Here is a 20676-nt window from a genome sequence, read left to right as displayed (position 1 = left end):
CTCCCCCCTCTCAGCACCCCTCCCTTGCAGGACAGCCCATGTTTGCTGCTTCCTGGGACTGTGATATCACGCTCACTTTATTTCTGATGCATTTTTAAAAACATCACATTTAAGCATTACTTAATATAGAATCATAGAACGATAGAATGGTTTGGGTTGGAAGGGACCTTAAAGATCATCTAGTTCCAACCCCCCTGCCATGGGCAGGGACACCTTCCACCAGACCAGGTTGCTCAAAGCCCCATCCAACCTGGCCTTGAACGCTGCCAGGGATGGGGCATCCAAAACCTCTCTGGGCAACCTGTTCCAGTGCCTCACCACCCTCACAGTGAAGAACTCCTTCCTTACCTCACATCTAAATCTCCCCTCTTTCAGTTTAAGGCCATTACCCCTCATCCTGTCACTACACTCCCTGATAAAGAGTCCCTCCCCATCTTTCCTGTAGGCTTGTGTCCCAATTCCTCCAGGGTGGTTGTAGGAGGTTGGGGTGTTGTATGTAACACAATTTTTTCTTCTGCCCTGTGCTTAATGGATTCCTGATGCTCAGTTCCTTAATGTCCTAGCCCTGGTAGGGATTGCCCATGGCCGCAATCTCTAAGGATGTGCATATCCCTGTGGCATGACGTACATCCCCCAACACATCTCCAGCCACTAGCAGCTACCAGTGACTCTTGTACTCATGCCCGAGCAGGGCCATGAGCTCCTCTGGTCTGGTGATGATTTTGTGCCGGTGGGTTTCCCCACCACTCTTTGTGTCAGTCCCAGAGCCCTCAGGAACTGTCCATAAGGAGCAGAAGGTGGTTCATGGCCTGGTCCCACTACAACCTTGCTACTCAAATCCAGTCCTGTGTGCCTGTTACACCCTACACAGCTCTCATTTACTTCACTCACAGTTTTGTGTGCTCAACATGCACACATACCAGTGTAAGGACTAGAAACTGGCCAAAAAAGCAGTCCAAGGAGTCACAGAGTTAAAAGAAATCCTAGAAAGAGTATATGTCTTATTTCAAGTGTCATGGTTTTCCTTAGGGGGGAAAAAAAAAGACATTCTTTTTGCCTGTCATCTTTATTGTAGTTCTCTTTCTAAGATCATGAAACCCCTGACCATGACTGTGGCCATGACTGTGACTGGGTGAGGTCAGAAAGGCTATGAGTACAGGAAACTCAGGAGTAATGGGAGATTACCATGCTACCATGGTACATTGGGCAAATAGCTCAACACAGCATAATTAAAGATTAAAGATTATCTTTCTATGTCGGATCAGTGACTGTTCCACGGAGCAGTAGGTTAGAAAACACAAAAGGCAAAGCAACCTTTGCCGTGATTCTGGTTATTTTATATGTCCTGATTCAGAATTGAAGAGTGTCTCTCTAACAGAGGTCATCATTTACTTAGATTCAAAATGCTTGCAGAAGGAACAAAAGTAAAAAACAAGCCCACAGTTGTCCTCAGTTTCTAAAAAAGAAACTATTAATGCAGTTAATTTGTTAAAAGGAGGCTTAAAAGAGGAAAATGATGTTAAATGCTCATAGAAAGAGTAGAGACTATCTAAGGATACTGTATTTGAGACAGAGAAAAAATGTATATCATTAATTAGGGCTTGAAAATGGATAAAAGGGAGCTGGCATGGCTAAACTGGAGGGTGTGGGAAGGAAAGCAAGAAGCAGACATTAGAATCTGAAGTTCCCTATAAATAAATCAAATAAAACCATCACAGACTTGGTAGGTTGAATGTGAAAACATATAGATTCATATAAAAACACTAGAGGGATCAAAAGAATTTGAAGAGCAAGTAACAGTATCAAAACCAACAACAAATCTCTAGAAAGACAGCAGTAATAGAAAGCCTAACAGAGAGCCTCCATGACCAACAGACATTCTTGGTACAAAAGGAATATTCAAGGAGATATTTAGAAAAACTAAATTATATGTGTTTATACTCACTGTGAAAGAGTTTTATGAGGCTGGTACAAAGGATTTGTTAAGGTCCGAAGTGTTGATAGAAGATGTTTAAAACAAAATAAACAGCTGCAACAGTGAACCAGACTCCATGAAATACCCAGTTCTAAGGGAGCTCAAGAATTAAATAGATTTTTGTGTATAACCTATTACTTAAAACTACCTCGGTAAGAAACACAGGGGAAGAGACAATATGACTCTTGTAAACCAAAGTCAGGCCTCAAGAGACTGATTAGATTTCTCTGAGGATTCTTCATAAACAGAGTATTACAAAATCACTCTAAAAAATTTGGGAATGTGTCTTTGTCTGTTAAAGCATACTTGCTACAGGATAAGAAGAAAGTAATGTATTTTATATTATTTAAATGCAAGAACTGCCTATAGAAGTATCAAAACACATTAGTCCTTCCTCCCAGTTGTGTGCCCTACTATGCTCTTTCTTAATGACCAGTGGAACTTGAGTTATTTTCTGCTCAGTGTTATCACTTCTTTTGGAGGAGAGTTGAAAAGAGGATTCCTGTGAATCTAGTTTATCTTCTCATTGGTGATAGAAGAAGATGAGAGAAAGATGGAGGAAAATGTCATGTTTAGGGGGGAAGGTTCAAGAGACTGGTGAGGCAGGGACAGTAGGGATCTGGGTTCTTGCAACTCTTAAAGAGTAGTCACAGGCCTCCAAATTGATGACAATACTTTCTAAAGACTGAAGCACACAGAGTTTGAGGCAAGCCAGAAAGTCGTTGAGATGGCTGGAATCAGTGATTTGCACAGTGCAATAGGTAAGAGCTGTTAATAAACTCTTTCTGTGTACGTTCTGTCTTCCTTGATTTTCTCTGTTAAAAAGCTTATAATCAAACATGCTGTTTGAATAAAACATGGCTTTATTTCTTAGCTTAAAACCTTTGGGGGAGCTTGCTTGAATAGATGGGCTATGCAGAGCATGCCTGTAGAAAGTAAATCTGCTTCTCCAGTTGATGGAGCGTATGTCAATATGCTTGTCTCTGTCAATATGCTTGATAAAACACCTTTTCCTACATTCTCTGAAGAACTTGCATTGTCCCAGGATCTACATGCTGTTGTGCTACTGCTGCAGTGACACAGTGGATCATATTCACTTTTGGTGAAAACTGCTCACAATACAAACTGGAGAAGAAAAGGACATATTCAGAAGTTTATATCTCAGCCAAACCTGAAGACAACTTCACAAGCTACTGAGAATGGCATTCCCTCTAGTCCCACTGGCTTCTCTCTGCTGAATTTCACAGGTTTGCTGCAGTCACTGATGATGCTTATGGTGCCTGGGGGAAAAAACATTGCTAGAAATATTAACAATGGAAATTGCTAAGGAACACACTATGTTCTTGTGATAAAAATCCTTTCTAATATTCCTTAATCTTCATACTAATTTACATAAGTCATATTTAGTTAATTGCACTACAGCCGCATTAAGAGAGAAGGTGGCAGTGTTTTTAAATGTATTTTGTCCTTTAACACTGCTGTACTTGCCAACACAAGGTCCACAACAATGGACAAGAAGCTTCAAGCCCTTTAATAGTTCTAGCACAATCACAGAACAAGGTTCTGAAAGTGACCATCAGTGATGATGATAAAGAGCATTGACATTCATTGAAACATGTTTGGAGTGTTTACTTCAGTTACATTCCTTCAAACAGCTTCCCTGATTAGTGGTGTATGAAGAATGAAATGAAAACAGATTGAGTTAGAAAAGCATACACATTTCTTTTGCCCATCATCATGCTACCTTTGCTTTTGGTGTTTAAACTTTGAAAATATTTAGTCATGCCAGTAATGCACGTGTAAACTTTTTAAAAATGGAAACGGGACTTTCAAGATGGAAAGTATGATGGGCAATGTAAAACTGTAACAGGATTCTAAATGCAAAAGAAAAGCTTAGCTTTAGTTATTGTGTACGGAAGTAATATGTAGACTGGGAGCCAAAGCCACCAATATCTGTGTTCTGCCACTGACCACCATGTTTACTGCTGGATTTGCCTCGAGGATTCTGCTTCTCTGCAGTTCCTGTGATAATATATTTCCACTGCTGTCCAGATAGAATCACTTGTGTTGCTGATTTTATTGCTCAATGCAGAAACAATTTGTTTTATTAAACAATACTTAGGAAGGCACACTAGATTTGCCTTCTGTGTTCCTTTTTACTTCTTTCATGTTGAATACTCAACTGTTCTAAAACATTGTTTGCTATACTTAATACATTGTGGTTCATGAATGAGGTGTTACTGCTTTGAAATCTCAAAGACACGGACTTTAGAGAGTTTTTTTTCTTCATTACTGTTTCTACATATAAAAAATACAAATATTAGAATTTCATCTATATATCCTCATCAGAGAGGTGAGAAGGTTGGACAATAGTTCTTCATGCATTTTGCTTTGTTAGAAGAATTTGCTTACCCAAAATAATTGAATATTATATGCTAATTTTACTTTTTAGAAAACTACTCTTTTTCTGTAAGAGGGTGAACAATGAAACAGTTTGAGATAAAAGTACTCTAATGTAATTAAATTACCTATGGTGATATCGGCCCATTTTTAATATAACAAATCACAAAATATGTGAAGTACCTAACACTCAGCTGATTGGAATATTTACACTAGTTTCACTGAATTTGAATTGAGACCTCTGTGAATGATAGATAAAATAATGAAAAAAAAAAAGGGTAACGGATCGTGCAGTAATGAGAGTAATGAGCACTGTACCATGAGTACAGTTAGACCTTGAATGTTAGCATTTCTTAGTTGAATAGAAGATTACTATACCATGAAAAATTCTATAGGTAAAACTATTTATATGTGTCCAGTAATGCCTGATTTTACACTAAATATGACTCAGAGTGTATTTTTAGGTTTTTGTTTTATATATTGCAATAAACTCACTTTCAAAGTTAAACAAATGTACTAGTATCAATAAATATGTTCAATATGTTTTTCATTCTTCAACTGTGGTTAAAATCTGACTGAAAAATCCAGATGCAGTTGGATAGTTGATTATAACTTGCCTTTAAAAGCCTAAAACTTTCATGAATATGTTCCCAACACAGATTAGTAGTTATTCAAATTGCTAGACTTAGAAAAGATCAATTTCAGATAGCATAAAATTGCTTACAAATAAAAAGTAATTACAGAGATTTCACAAACAATTTTGTCTTCTGATCTTTTTTTTAGGATTTCTCAGTACTTTTTTTTTTCTTTTCTACTAGAAGTGGCATATTTCTAAATTTAGAAAGTAGTCACTAAGACAGCTCATACTAAATTAAGATCAACTGTACATTAACTACCATGTAGGTGTATTCTTAAGAATCTTATTCTTCTATATCTTTTACACCTTCAGTATTCAAAATCTGGAACCATATTAAGGACATAAGTCTCTGGTGCAGAACAAATTGATCTGCACTACTCATCAAGATCCACAAATCAATTTTAAATCTATTATCAACTTGTGTCCATTTCTCTGAGGTTTTTTGAGTTCCTATAGCAGGTATTTTATAGGTGCATTTACAGTAACGTTTTCATTAAGATCAGAAGTATCCTTCTGAAGCCAACTCCAAATCATCCCCTCAGCATACTTCGGTTCATATAAGGTAGCAATCTCAGAACAAGTGAATGTTCAGATGAAACAAACCTGAAATAAACACTTCAAGAATGTACCTAGTGCACTCCAGCGACTAATGGATGGTTGATCCATATGGGTAGGGCTAGTCTGCAGTAAAACTCCCCGAAAGAAGAATATAATGGATATCAGGTAGCAGTATCAGGTAGCTTCACTGCTTCACTTTAAAAATCCTCTCTTATTACTCCACACTGCTTGAAAATGTAGACATACCTGTGAACTAAATGTGAACTAAAATAGAACTAATTTCCTAAACTATTCAAGGAGTTAAACTCTGTTGTATTCAGCAGAATTGTTCCCTAATTACAGCAAAGGAATTAAGTTTAATCTACCTGAGAACTAGAATAAATCTTGAAAAGAAAATTAATTTTTGCCAACTCCAGCTAATTTAAGTCCAGTGAATTGGCCTCAACACTGTGTTAGAGAAAGTATCAGCCTGATTTGTTCATTCTTAAGGAATCGTATTAGTCAAGGATTGCTTAACTATTGCAGTTCATTGTAACTGTAGTTGAGGACAGAAAGAACAAGATTGTTGGAGACTTCTAGATGTCCTACTTAACTGAAAAATGAATCAGCATAGGAGCAAGCCAGATGTTAAAGGAAAGCTCAGTTCTCTTTTGAATTTGTATCAAAGTATTCAGAAAGGATCAGAGCACTATGGTTTCACTTTTGTCTTTTGTTTGTATTTTTTTTTTTTAAATACTAGAATACATTTTTTCCAAGATAAAACAGACCCTTATTATACAAAATGTTTAAAAAAAAAAAGACTGGAGTTATTAGCAATACCTAAGAACAAAACAGTATTATTTAGGAGCTACATAAGTATTAAAATATAGTAATATGGTAGGAAGTAAAAAATGTAAGATACAATAGCTATGTCTATAGTAATAAATATCGGGGGGGTTTGTCATTCTGGAAGTGGGAAAAAGACATTGATCTTCTATACTGTTAAACTGTTAGGTTGGCTCTTGGAACGATTGTGACCATTACCAACTCATACTTTAACAGTCAGTTCCCAAGCACAATTTGTGAGACGTCAGGCCAAGGATCATTCCCAACAGGCAGTCACATGTTCTGGAGGCTAACAAAAGGTGATCGTTTGGATAGGTCAGACAATCCTGTTAAGCCTCAAGACCAGACAACAGGCTCTGGAAGTATTCCGTTACTAGAAAAACGTCTTCAGGCCTTTCATGTAGGATATGATTATACTATTTCAGGGAGTTGGGAAGCACAAGAAAAAGGACAATGTCTATGTCTAACTGAAAAAATAATTGCCAAGAACATATGACCCAGAATACATGTCCAGTATATATGAGTGCTGTTTTACTAGTATTTTGAAATACATTATATATAAAAGCAAAATAACTGGACTTGTGAATAACGGCAATAAATTAAATTGTGTGACTCACAATATTAATACACAATATTAATTTAGGCTTTTTATGCAACTTGGTAGCTGTATTCTTGAAAGTAAAAAAAAAAAGGTAATTAATGCCACCTATGACAGTTATGTATCATTTTCTGTGTTTTTTGTTGCCTCTGTCATAATTCTTGTATGAATTCACAGAGTAAAGAGTATGGGGCATCTGTATTTCAGGGATGAGAAGGAAAAATCAGAAACCTCACAATTCTCACCATATCTATTTTGAAAAACACAAGCAAATAGGCAGATGATTAAATCCTCCTAGGTCTTCAGAAGTCACTATTAACACTCTGAATATCAGCCAAGCCTTCACAAGTCTCTGTCAATAACCTGAGTCCTATCATCTGAGTTAAACTGCAGCAGGGGCACAGGGAAAATCTTTTTCACATACGGCACAGAAAAATAAGGTAGTTTTCAAAGCCAACCCTTCCACTAGTCAAGATGAGACGAATAGAATTTTAATCTAAATTTTGAAGAAGGTATCATGTGGATTGCATAAAAGAATTTCAGTCTTGATGTCAAAATGATATGAAGAGCTAACAAGTATAATGTTAGAAAGGAACTTGCAGTTCTCCTAAAACCTCTGCTGAAACTGACACTCAGGGAGTAATCAAGACTCTACAAATAATCCTCAAAAGCAGATTTTAGCTGATGGTGGGAAAAAAGCCTGGGGATAGCAAAAAAAAGAAGTGTATCATCAACATTATTCTCCAGATTCTCATCACAAATAATGATCACGGTGAGTTATCTTTTGCTGACATAAATGTCTTGGTGTTCCTGGAACAGTATTCAAACTCTCTACTTGTGAGAAAGCAGGTATCTTGTCACCTGCTTCAATTGCAGAAACACACTACAGGACAGAAAGTTTTATAAAACTCTGATGAGATTGTGCTTGAACTTAATTGCTGAAAAGATCTGGTTTGGACCTCATGCTGCTTTTATTCAAGTGGTGAATTTATTCAGCTATATTTGTGTTACTAGTCAAAGCAGCAACGCTTCCTGGCTCAGAGGAAAAAGGTTACTGATGAATCAAAATTAATTTACATTGGTATCTGAACTTTGGTTTCCTTTTCTTAAAACAACATTGCTCCAATGGTAGATTTTGGATGGGTAAAATGCAAGTATTTTACTCAGACTTTCATCATGATCTCAGAAAATTAATTTCTCATGCAACAGTGAGAGATTCCTTGATTTTCTCCTGATCATTCATGAAAGAGGTGCATGTGCCAGAGTAGCCTTCAGCTCTGAGGGAAGCGTGCAGGCTGTAATTGTCAGAGCAAAGCAGAAAATGGTTCAATGCTTCCTGCTGAGAGCACTTTTTTCCTAGTAAGCTTTGGTAAAACTCAGCAGAGCTCAGGGAAAAAAAAAAAAACAAACAAAAAAACAACCCAAAGCAAAACAAAACAAACCCCTTAGAACGTCTGAAAAAGATGAAAAAAATAGTGAAATCTCTTCAGAACTTTTAACTTCTAAACCTAGAAACTGATTGATGGCTGCTGACCCTGAATCACCTACAGCTTTGAAACAGATACACCTCTTTTCATTTTTTTCAGGAGCCAGATGGTATTGGATTTCTAGGATTATTAGAACAAGATGCTTATAAGATGCAGTTGATCAAACAAGAAGAGAAGGATATTTTAAACAGCATTACTAATACCCCTTGTGTAATTGAATGGTATGCCCTCTCCTGTGGTCCAGCAATTTTCAGAGCTGGATCTTTTGGATGGAAAAAACTACACTGTTCTCTCTAGGAAAGTAAAAACCCCTTTCTGTATTTCCTGTAGCCTCTGAAGCCTCCACCCTGTTCTTTCCAAGATCTCCCTAGCTCTGTTCATGCTTGACAGTCCTTGCTTACTGAAGCTCTTGCTCCCCACTTGCATGGCAAGAGCATCTTCAAAAGCTCATACTGAGCTGCAGTCAAAGCATGATCTTTCACTCATATATTGTCCACCTGTTGATAAGAGTGATTAGAAGTAAACGTTTAATCTGAACTGAAACACAAAAACTTGATAATTTAACTACTAAGGAAAGAGTTTCTAGGTTTCCAAGTTTTATTGTTCTTATTTTGGCACTAGAAATGTTATGCGACATGAAGACACTGGAAATTTTTACCTAAGTTCTAGAATTTTAGTCTGGGTTACAAATAGCATCAGTCACGGTGGCACTTTTAAGCTTAAAAAGTCTTCAACATTAAGAAGACTTAAAGACGATGTTTAACATGTAGTAAATTTGGAATATTATATTAACTATTATGTAAATATTTTCTGAGAATTAATGCAACTTACTGTTCATAAAATGGCTTCTGAAGCTTTTCAGAAAGTTGTATCAACATTCTAGAAGCTATAAAATATTTTTAATTCATAGCAGTTTCTTTTCTGAAGGAATGTACATATGTTGATAAAAATGCAACCATTTAATTTTAGAAAATCCTGTTTAACTGTTCATGGAATTGTTTTGTTGTTTTGGGTTTTCTTCCACAAATATTAAATGAAAAAGGAATTAAATTCAGATATATTGACTAACTTATCAGGGAATTCACCTCACATAATTGAGGTTTACAATCTAATTATGTCCTATTCTCACTTTTGGGTCTTGTAAGTTTTCCAGCATTTTGTCAGCTTGTTTTGTGCATAAGCATTCTTATTCAAAAAGCAGTATCTGTTTAAAACATCTCATTTGTTGACTTCCATAACACATTGCAATACATGAGCTATACTTGGAGATTTCAATATCCATTTGAGACATTCGCAATTACTTTTATTTGATGTATGATTTAATTCATGATCTTGCATTTTGCAATGGTATTACTCTACTTTTCCATCTGTGAAATTCAATTGTCACAAATTGTTTTCACTTCTTAGGGTCCTTTATCAGAATTAAGCATCACTGGCTCTTAAAATCTGCACATTTGAACAATGTTTCTAATCTCTTTTCTAGAAAAAGAACTAATTTTGCAAGTTATTTTGTGTAAAATAAAGCTGTACTTCTGCATTATATAAATAATGCAGATACATTTCTAAAATCTATAAAACGTGACATTTCAGTACTCCTAGCCTAGAAGTTGCTTATTATTTTTATTAATCATTCTTTGCATAGTCCAGTGTATTGTGTCATGTAGAAATACAGATAGAAAAATTCTGAAGTAAACTCAGACTTCTAATTATGACATGATTTCTAATAATGTTGAGATCATTTCCTTTCATGGAATGATAGCTGGATTTTTATTGGGTTTTAGGTCATCTGGAAGATTGGAAAGTTAGAACAGGCAAATTATTTCATTGCAAATCAAGATCTGTAACACCTGGGCTTGGCTCCTGCAGAAAAGACCAGCTACAAAAATGATACCTGAGACAGGGAATCAAAGATCAAAGTCGAAGTATTACAGTCAAGAATGTGACACTAATGTCAGCTTACAGTTGTAGGTTGTTGGCAATAGAATAGCCGGTTCTACATATAGAAGTGTCATTTGAATTTAGAGTTCTGTATTTGGCTTTCACAGAATCACAGAATGGTTGGAAGCTGGAGCTCATCTTGTCCAAACCTCCTGCCCAAGTAGGATCACCTAGAGCTGGTTGCCCAGGACCATGTTCAGTCAGGTTTTGAATACATACGCAGGTGGGGACATCGCAACCTCCCTGGGCATCCTGCCCAAGTGTTTCACCACCCTCACAGTAAAAAAGTGTTTTCTTGTGTTCAGATGGAGTTTCCACAGGGGACTGGTGAGGCCACAACTGGAGTTCTGTGTCCAGTTCTGGGATCCCCAGTACAAGAAGGGTATCGACATACTGGACTGAGTACAGAGAAGGGCAACTGGGGTGATTAAGGGACTGGAGCATCTTTCATATGAGGATAAGCTGACAGAGCTGAGGCTGTTTAACCTAGAAGCAAGAAGGCTCAGTGGGGATCTTATCTATGTGTATAAATACCTGATGGGAGGGAATGAAGAAAACGGAGCCAGACTCTTCTCAGTAGTCCCCACTGATAGGAGAAGAGGAATCAGGCACAAACTGAAACACATTAAATCAAGCCTCCCTGACAGTGTTAATATTATCTGAGCCAACACTGGGGAAAGTAATTTATAAGTATGGTATGCCTTAAATGAACAGCCAGTATTCCAGGGCTGAGTTTTCTGTAGATGAGACTTCTTTTAGTTTTGGATTTACGTGGCAAGGTTTTTGTAGCAGGGGGGCTGCAGGAGTGCCTTCTGTGAGAAGCTGCTAGAAGCTTCCCCCATGTCTGACAGAGCCAATGCCAGCCGGCTCCAGGATGGACCTGCCGCTGGCTAAAGCTGAGCCCATCAGCGATGGTGGTAGTGCCTCTGGGAGAACAGAGTTAAGAGGAAAAAGTTGCTGCACAACAGCAACTGCAGCTGGAGTGAGGCGTGAGAAGATGTGAGAGCACCAGCCCTGCAGACCCCCAGGTCAGTGCAGAAGGAGGGGAGGAGGTGCTCCAGGTGCCGGAGCAGAGATTCCCCTGCAGCCTGTGGAGGACCCCAGGCTGGAGCAGGTGGATGCCCCCGAAGATGGCCATGACTCCATCGACAGCCCTTGCTAGAGCAGGCTCCTGGCAGTACCTGTGACCTCATGGAGAGGAGCTCACACTGGAGCGGTCCATTCCTGAAGGACTGCTCCCATGGAAAGGACACATGGAAAGGACCCATGCTGGAGCAGTTCGTGAAGAACTGCAGCCTGTGGGAAGGACCCACATTGGGGAAGGTTGTGGAGGACTGTCTCCAGTGGGTGGGACCCCACGCTGGAGCAGGGGCAGAGTGTGAGGAGGAAGGAGCGGCAGAGACAACGTGTGACGAACTTACTGCAAGCCCCATTCCCTATCCCCCTGTGCCATTCAGCCAGAGGAAGGAGAGAAAATTGGGAGTGCAGTTGGGCCCAGGAGGAAGGGAGAAGCAGGCAAAAGGTGTTTTTAAGATTTGTTTTTATTTCTCATTATCCTGCTCTGGCCTTTGATTGCCAATAATCTTGTTTCCCCGAGTCAAGTCTGCTTTGCCCATGACAGTAATTGGTGATCTCCTGTTCCTTATCTCAAACCACAAGGCTTTCATTGTAATTTTCTCTCCCTTGTCCAGCTGAGGAGGGGGACTGATAGAGCGGCTTGGTGGGCACCTGGGGTCTGGCCAAGGTTAACCCACCACAGTCATCAAGTTCTTTAAAGGAGTTGAGAAGGGAGTGAAGAAAGAGGAGGTTAGCTGTGTGGCTACTACCCAAACATTTCAGAATTCATACTGTGCTTTCACTAAGAATTATTGCTTGACAAAATCTATTCTTAGTCCCAGTTGGAACAATGGGTAAGAGGAGATTGGTTTGTCATAATGATCTTCTGGATCTCTGTGATCTCTATTGCTTTTCTTTCTTCATGGGTTTGGAATCATAGAATATCTCAAGTTGGAAGGGACCCATAAGGATCATTGAGACCAACTCCCTGCTCCTTTCAGGACTACCTAATGCTAAACCATATGACTAAGAGTGTTGTCCAGTCACTCCTTGAACTCTGACAGCCTTGGTGCCATGACCACTTCCCTGGGGACCCTGCTCCAGTGACCGACCATCCTCTCAGTGAAGAACCTTTTCCTAATGTTCAGTCTGAACTTCCCCTGACGCAGATTTATTCCATTTCAATAAGAGTAGAATGGTGAACAGATATGTTAACAGACACTGCTCATGTTTAAAGTTTAACTGTTAAAGCAGCAATCTGCTGGTCCCTGGTGTTTATTTCAGATCCTAAAAACTGCCCAACTACACTTAATAAATCATAAGCTGGTCTTGCTGCTGCTCTCATTATATTCTTGTTAAGATTTGAAGATGAAACTCCTTACAGCTATGGGTTACAAAATTTGAAATATTCAAAAGCAGTAGACACAAACCCTGAGCTTTCTTAGCTGCCATGGTTTCACTCACTTATCTGAAGCTATGACAATTTTTTCTCTGAACAATTGACCTGATTCCACAGCACCCATTGCCACTACAAGCTTTATTACAGTCAAGATTTGGGCAAGATCTGGCAAGGTTCGAACAGAAACTGAACCAGAAGTCATATATTAACTTTATCATGATCTGTGCTAAAGCTGGTAGGTCTGTCAAACTTGTTTATATAGCTTTCAGGTAGGAAGCAGTTTGTGACTATCCAGACTAGGCCATAAACAGAGAAAGTTCAATTCCTCAAATCTGATTTCTGAAGTCTAGATAGAAGGCTAAGAGAATGCAGGGTTGCAAATATTTCCCCAGAAAATTTATAAACAACTCTTTCTAGTTCATAAATAGTTTATACAAAACTTAATAACTTACATAGAAATTTTCAAGTTCCAGTGAGTGTTATCGAATATTAAATGAACACCTATAGGAAAGGTCATGGATAATTATGCAGTGGATGTAAGCAAGCTACTTAACAGCCTCAGGAAAGAGTAATAGTATGTTAACAGTTATATCATTTCTTAGTATTTATGTATCATTGGAAAAAAACTGCAAAAGGTATGGTAATTTGTTCATAATATTTTTTCTCATACACTGTACATTTTATGATTATTGGATTTATATCTAACACCTCCCAAAAAATCTACAAAGCAGACACTACTAATCATAGGAAATGTTTTCACATGAGGGTGGCTGTGACTGACTAATAAATCTCTACGATGGAAGAAGGTTCAGAGGAGGCGGGCAAGGGGGATGTGCCCACAAAATCCAAGGAATAAGGCAGGGTGTGACTGAGCACAGCTGTTGCAAAGAAGCTGACTTTATCTCAAGGCAAAGGGGACCAGAAGGTGGCCTTTGTTTTAGATGAACAGCTATCAGCAGTTGAGTGGATCAACTGGTGGTGTAAATGTTTCTCCCTGAGTTTGTTAAAAGTATGAATATCTCCCTGAGTTAGCCACACCAGCATGGGGTGTATGAATACATGGCTAAACCCAACAGAGAGTATAAAACACAGACAACAAGCAAAACAACTTTGAAGATAGCAAGGGGATTGATCCAGTTTCAACCCACATTTCTCCTTTGTGGTGACTGGGGACACCCAGTGTTGTGGCAGTGAGCATATTACAGAGAGCAGTAACAGGGATCATATTGGTATTGTGATCGAACAGCATGTTGCAATTTTTGTTATATTTTGCGAAGTTTAACTTACACTTGTATTGTGTTATGCAGTATATTTTGTATAACTCTGTGTCGTGGTTGAACCCCAGCCAGCAACTAAACACCACGCAGCCGCTCACTCACTCCCCCCCACCCAGTGGGATGGGGGAGAAAATTGGGAAAAGAAGCAAAACCCGTGGGTTGAGATAAGGACGGTTTAATAGAACAGACAAGAAGAAACTAATAATGATAATGATAACACTAATCAAATGACAACAGCAATAATGAAAGGATTGGAATGTACAAATGACGCGCAGTGCAATTGCTCACCACCCGCCGACCGACACCCAGCCAGTCCCCGAGCAGCGATTCCCTGCCCCCACCTCCCAATTCCTCTACTAGATGGGACGTCCCATGGTATGGAATACACCGTTGGCCAGTTTGGGTCAGGTGCCCTGGCTGTGTCCTGAGCCAACTTCTTGTGCCCCTCCAGCCTTCTCGCTGGCTGGGCATGAGAAGCTGAAAATACCTTGACTTTTAGTCAAAACGCTACTTAGCAATAACTGAAAACATCAGTGTGTTATCCACATTCTTCACATACTGAACTCAAAACATAGCACTGTACCAGCTACTAGGAAGACAGTTAACTCTATCCCAGCTGAAACGAGGACTCTCTGCTAAATCAAAAATCCCATGTAACATCTTTATCTTGAAGTAAGTAAATTTGATATCAACCATCACACCTTCCACGTGTGGGCTACCTAAAAGAACCTGGTCAGAGAGTATTGGAGTCATGACAGTGGCTTACCTGAAGAACTACTCAATCATATCATTCAATATGATTTATATGCAGACTTCTCATTTTGCTCTGTCTTATTAAAAGCATGCTATGGATTTCACTAAAATGATTGAAAATAACTAAATTAAGATTTTAAATTAGGACAACAAAATGCAATGTAACTATCGTATGGTGTGGTCTTTTCATTCTTACATTTTTTTCTTTATTTTATTCTAACTTAGTATGTGTCTTCTCTGTGTCATTACCACTAATAATCATTACTCATCAATTGTGATTAATATTATTCCTATAGCTAATCATATAACAAGATTCTAGCACATTGACTTGCACAAACGCAGAAGACAAAGACCTACTCCCATGTATCTTCACAGACTCACTCTGAAAATTAAAAAATGTTAGAGTAAAAATTTATAGCAGGGTCAGAAAGGTACTGACTTTTCCAGAAAGTCTTTAGAAATATGTTTATCTGCAGAACTTCAGTCGTTCCCTTCTCTCCCACCCGACACCCCCCCCAACTTTATTCCTTTATACTTTTCCATTTGACACATCTTACCTCTCAAAAGATTTTTGTATTCTCACCATAGACTGGTTGAAAGCCTCTTTTAATTTCCTTACTATGTCCTACTCATTTCTCCCATTCATAGCTGTAATAGCCTTTCTGAGAGTGGGATTTTTTTGAGTTGTACGTTTGTTATTGCTCTGTTCCCAGGCCTTGCCTTGTGAATGCATCTTTCAACTTTCTTTTGTGGATATACTGTGTCATTACAAAAGGATACATTTAAAACTGTTGAAGGTTTGACTTCTAAGACATGAAACCAAGACCTGTCAGAATTAAGGCGGAAACTCTGGTCTGACAGTATAAATCCAGTGTCACAAGCAATCCTCTTAACTAGTTCCTTTTCCATGATCATACTTGTAGTTCAAATAGAAAATTATTATAATCCTTTAAGAAGTAGGAGTACATTAAATTAAATTCTTTCAAATTTATAGTGAAATTATGCAGATAGACACAGGATAGGTAAGGTAAGAGATCATGTACTACAGAGCCACCTCAAGTTATTTGTCATAGGTTGACTGCAGTATAGAATACTTTGGGCAGCAAACTGACAGTCTCTGGAATGAAATGGGAATAAGTAGATTTCTTAGAGACAAAAGTTCAATATCTTTTTGTAAGTTAGAGTTAGTAACATACTTTCCCCTAATTTATAAGCAGTGCTGACCAAACAATAGCTTGTTTTGATTATTTTAAGATACTTGAAGGAGAATCTTCTTCAATAAATTTTGATAATGTGTTAGTTTTTTGCATAAAAAAAGGAAAACTTTCATTAAAAGTGTAAAAAAAAATATAAAAATCCACCATTTCATATTATTTTCCATTTCAAATAGGTTGGGGTTTTTTAATTTCTTTACCCCTTTCTCCTCTTGTCCCTTTAAAAGGGGAGAACACAGAAAAGTAGCTGAAAAAAACCCAAATATTTTGAAATTTTTATTTATTTTATTTTCATTTGTTAATCAAATGACAAACCCCACCCAAACAATTCCCTTTTTGTTAATTTCAAATCATGAAATTCTTCTGCCAGCACCCTGCATGCATCCCTTTTTTACTAGTGCATTCCCACATTTGTCATTGGGTTCTAATCTTACCTCCACACAGCCAATGTGAAGGTGAATTAATTGAGAAGTGCTGTATTTCTATACTTTCCTTTGTGTCACTTCATATTTTTACCAAAGTTTTTGTGTTGGAATTTTTTTCTGGTTGTTTTATTATCTGACACAAATTCCTATTCGCTTTTTGTTTTCTGCATATTTGAGTGTAGAAACAATTCATATGGCTTCCCATCTCCTTTTTGCCAGAGTTTACTGTACTTTGCCTTGGCACAATATGCTGTCTCTGTACATTAGAAAACAGCTAACTGTTCCAGAAGTAAATGAGCCATCCTTACTTTGAAACAGATGTAAGATAATTTCATTTTCAAATGACCAAAAAAACCCAAACAAAAAAAAACAAACCAAAAAACCAGTCCCCTGGAATCGTTCAATTTACTAGTATACTAAATAGAGTCCGAATCTCCTAAATCTCCTATATCATAAATATCTTCCTGTCTTCTCTAGCAGTTATTGCATTCTCCCTCTCCCTGTTGTGTTTTTTCCCCCTTCCTCCATTTCACCAATAAACACATATTTTTTAAAAGTCTTGTGAGGGGCTATAACAAATTTTTGAAAGTGATTTTTTTTTTCTTTACTAGATAGTTTTACTTGCTCATCTTTTGTAATCTGAATGAGAAAACAGATAAATAAGATTGCATAAAAGCAGCCCCAGTACGGTACCTTCAAACATTGGTCTTGGTTTTGAAACTTACTTACCTACTGTAAGTTTTCCATAGGCAAACCCACACATATCTACAAATTACAAAGTCATTAATTAGGTACAAGTCATACTGTTCTTATATTCAACTGTGTGTCAATTTTTCTTTAAAGTATCTTTCCAAGATGTAACATAGAGCTTGGTATCTATGGAGCACATTAGCTAAGCTACACAGCTTCTCTAAAATAAATCTTTGTTGTAGTATTATATGTAGGCATTTGTTGCATTTGGAAATAATCTTAAAATGATGCTAATTATTTCAGACTGAATATTTAATGCAATCATATAACCCTGTAACCTTTTCATTTGAGTTTATTGAACCGATGTAATACTACATTGTCATACCAGACAGAGGATTTGTCTTGATTTGTAACAGTATAGAACTGGGTTATGCTTGCAGCAGTTCACATTTTGACAATACAAATGTACACAATTTTGATTTTTCCCATTATTAGAATTCTACGATTTTTTTTTTAAAAGAATATGTATTTTAAGTAATATAGGCAACATACTCTTCAGTGTTACTAGGAAAAAAAAAGCAGAAATTTTTATTTCTGTCTAACAAATGCATAGATCATTTTAGAATTGTGATTGGCAATCAATGTAACATTTAAAAATATAATAGAAAAAAGAGGAAGGCAACTATATACAAATAGGCTGCTAGTTAACCATCAGACGAAAATATTTTTAAATGGTAATAATTCCTTATAAAGTAGTTCGGCTTAACATCTGCTTAGCTAATTGGTGGTAATCGTTCTTACAGAACAGGCCAGGATATTATCCTCTAACTCATAGATTGCCTTTATGACTGAAATAGTCAAACATAAACTTATGACCTATTTTAAAATTCTTATTTATTTCCTTGTAGCGTGGAGCAGACATTGCATGAGCACAATCACAATAGCTACTTAGAGGCATTTACTACCATTTAGAATCCCTATCCCTCCTGTACTTGAGCATAAGATGAAATGCCAAGAGTTAGGAGCTTGATGTATGCCTAGTAACTTTCTGCAGAAATATTCAGTGATGTGCTAGGTTTTCCTACATTTGCTAAAGAAGGCAGCAAATGAACCTTATGTGAATGAAACTTTCTCAAAGTAAACATGGGAATTTGCAACACAGGAGATTTTGGTGTGGGGAGGAGAAAGCTGTGAACTTAAATGTTGAATGCATAGAAAATTATTAGGAAGAAAAAATGTCTTAAAGGAACGTGAAGAAAAATCTTGCTCATTATAATACATTTTGTAGTGTGCAGTATTTAGGGCTACGTGTTTACTGGTCAGGTCTCCCATTTACAAATCTAATACCACCAGTGTATGTCTTGTCGTCATCTTGGTATCACTTAAGTCCAAAGCACATAACTGGGAAAAAAGAGAGAGAGAAAGATTTATGCTCTGTTTCAAAACTGTCTATTCTGGCCTTTAACTGAGTGCTAGAAAGCATAATCTTTATGGTAGAAGTCACTTTCCCATGAATATATGAAGGAGTGCTAATGATGCCTCATACATACGGGAGATCACTGTAAAAGATGAGTTTACAGAGGTAAGTTATAGGCTTTAGGAAAATGAGATTTGATCATTCAAGCATCTCAGGTGATGATCATGAGAACAGTTAATGAACTTGAGAAAAGGTGTTAACTCTCCTGAGACAATCTCCTAGTGGCTGGGAGGTAATGATACATATTTGCAGAAGCAATTGCAGTAAGACATAGCAAAAGGAGAGTCAATTAAAATAATTATCAGAAGTGTTACTCTATGCTGTTGTATTATAAATACAAAAATCTATTACTGAAATGTAAAAAAGTGAAAAAAAACCCAACATGTATGTTTTAGATTTTCTAGTCTAAAAAATAATACATATCTTGTTCTTTCCCATCCAAGCAATCAATCATTGCAAGAAGTTAATTATGTCTGCTAATGGAACACAGATTTCAAAATACTGTGATTTCAGGAACAATGCTGAATTCTCAGGTAACCCAGACTCATTGTGAAGACTTTTGTGACTGTCCAAAAATTTCACAGATATAGTAACCTGAGAAAAGTAAATGCAGTGTCCCCAAACTGAAATGAAACAATTCACATATTATTTGGTAGCATGACTTCCAAAACTCTTTTGGAAAGTGTTTTTGTCTAAAATACTTTTTGCTTTTTGATAATGCAACTGAGAAGTGCATATATGCCAGTTACAAGAGACCAATGCTTCGTGAACAGGGAAGACCTTCATTTTGAAATCACCTGAGAGTACTCCAACATATTCTCACATCCTTTTGATTACTTACAGGTAATTCAGATCTAAAATAACTGTTCATTTATAGTCTGCATTTCTGGAGTTAAATTGAATAAAGAGGTTCTTCAACAAATATTTTATTATTCTTCAGTCACAAAAAACCATAGCAATCTTCACTGGAGTAAGTCTATTACAAAGCATGCATATAGTTTGTTGCATTTAATCCATACAGTTACAAGTTTTAACTTCAGCAAGCTATATTCAGCTTGGGAAATGAGAGCTAGGATCCAGTTCTGATGCAGATGGTGTTATCATAATGTAAGATCCACATAGTCTGAATGTTTTAAAATAATTACTGTTTAACATGCAAAGAAGAATGAGGCTTGCAAGGAGAACAAAAAAACCCCACACTAATTAAAAGTGTATGAAAAGTAAAAAAAAAATAAAACTTGATTTCATCAATGGCGTTGCAAATTTGAAACAGGAATGTATTCTCAGCAGTTTCAAGAATTGCGTCATCACCAATTATTTCAGATATTAATAAACACATTAAAGAGTACGGAAAAAAATTCTATGTTAACAAACAACTAATAGATGGCAGCACTACAAAGCCTTTTCCATTTGTAGCAGAAATGTCATGCTTCAAATGCATATCAGCATCGTTCTTGTAAAACAAAATGCAGCTCTTCGCAGAGAAGCCTCTGCAGCCTCGCAGCCTGTAGAGGCCCTACATTCCTGTCTCTCCCAGGATGTCTTCTCTGAAGTTGTGGCTCAGCCATGAAAGAAAACACCTGTATCAGAGGAATGCTAGCAAAGCAGCTACCTACCATCACCTTCTGCACGGCTGCCTCAGAGAGTTCAACTGGCAAACTGCTGCAAAAGCAAAGCCAAAACCTGAGGATGTGCTCAAGAGTTTACTTGACAAAGTAACATGGAGATAAAGAGCGAGGCAGCTGCGTGCAGGTGCTGAAGAGATTTTTCTGTCAAAGAAGAGTTCTTCAAGTCCATGTATGGAGCGAAAAACGGCTCAGTTAGTTGAAGCAGCATGGCAACTAACAATCCTGTCCAAGGCTTGCTTAACATACAAAGGAGCTTGATGGAGCTTGAGAGATGCAGTACTTTTTTTCCATCTTATCTAGAATCCAGAGGTATTGATTTCCTGCTTTTCTGGTCAAATC

The 20676-nt window shown here is 37.5% G+C and overlaps 1 protein-coding gene across 1 annotated transcript in view; it reads right to left on the bottom strand.

Annotated features, from left to right (window-relative positions):
* Positions 1–20676, bottom strand: part of EYS (eyes shut homolog) — a 1008942-nt gene that overhangs the window by 898052 nt on the left and 90214 nt on the right. The window lies entirely within an intron of this gene.

This window comes from Harpia harpyja, chromosome 3 (genome assembly GCF_026419915.1).
Source record: "Harpia harpyja isolate bHarHar1 chromosome 3, bHarHar1 primary haplotype, whole genome shotgun sequence".
Taxonomy (NCBI): Eukaryota; Metazoa; Chordata; class Aves; order Accipitriformes; family Accipitridae; genus Harpia; species Harpia harpyja.
Note: the sequence above shows the minus strand (reverse complement) of the source record. Positions and strands in the feature narration are given on the sequence as shown.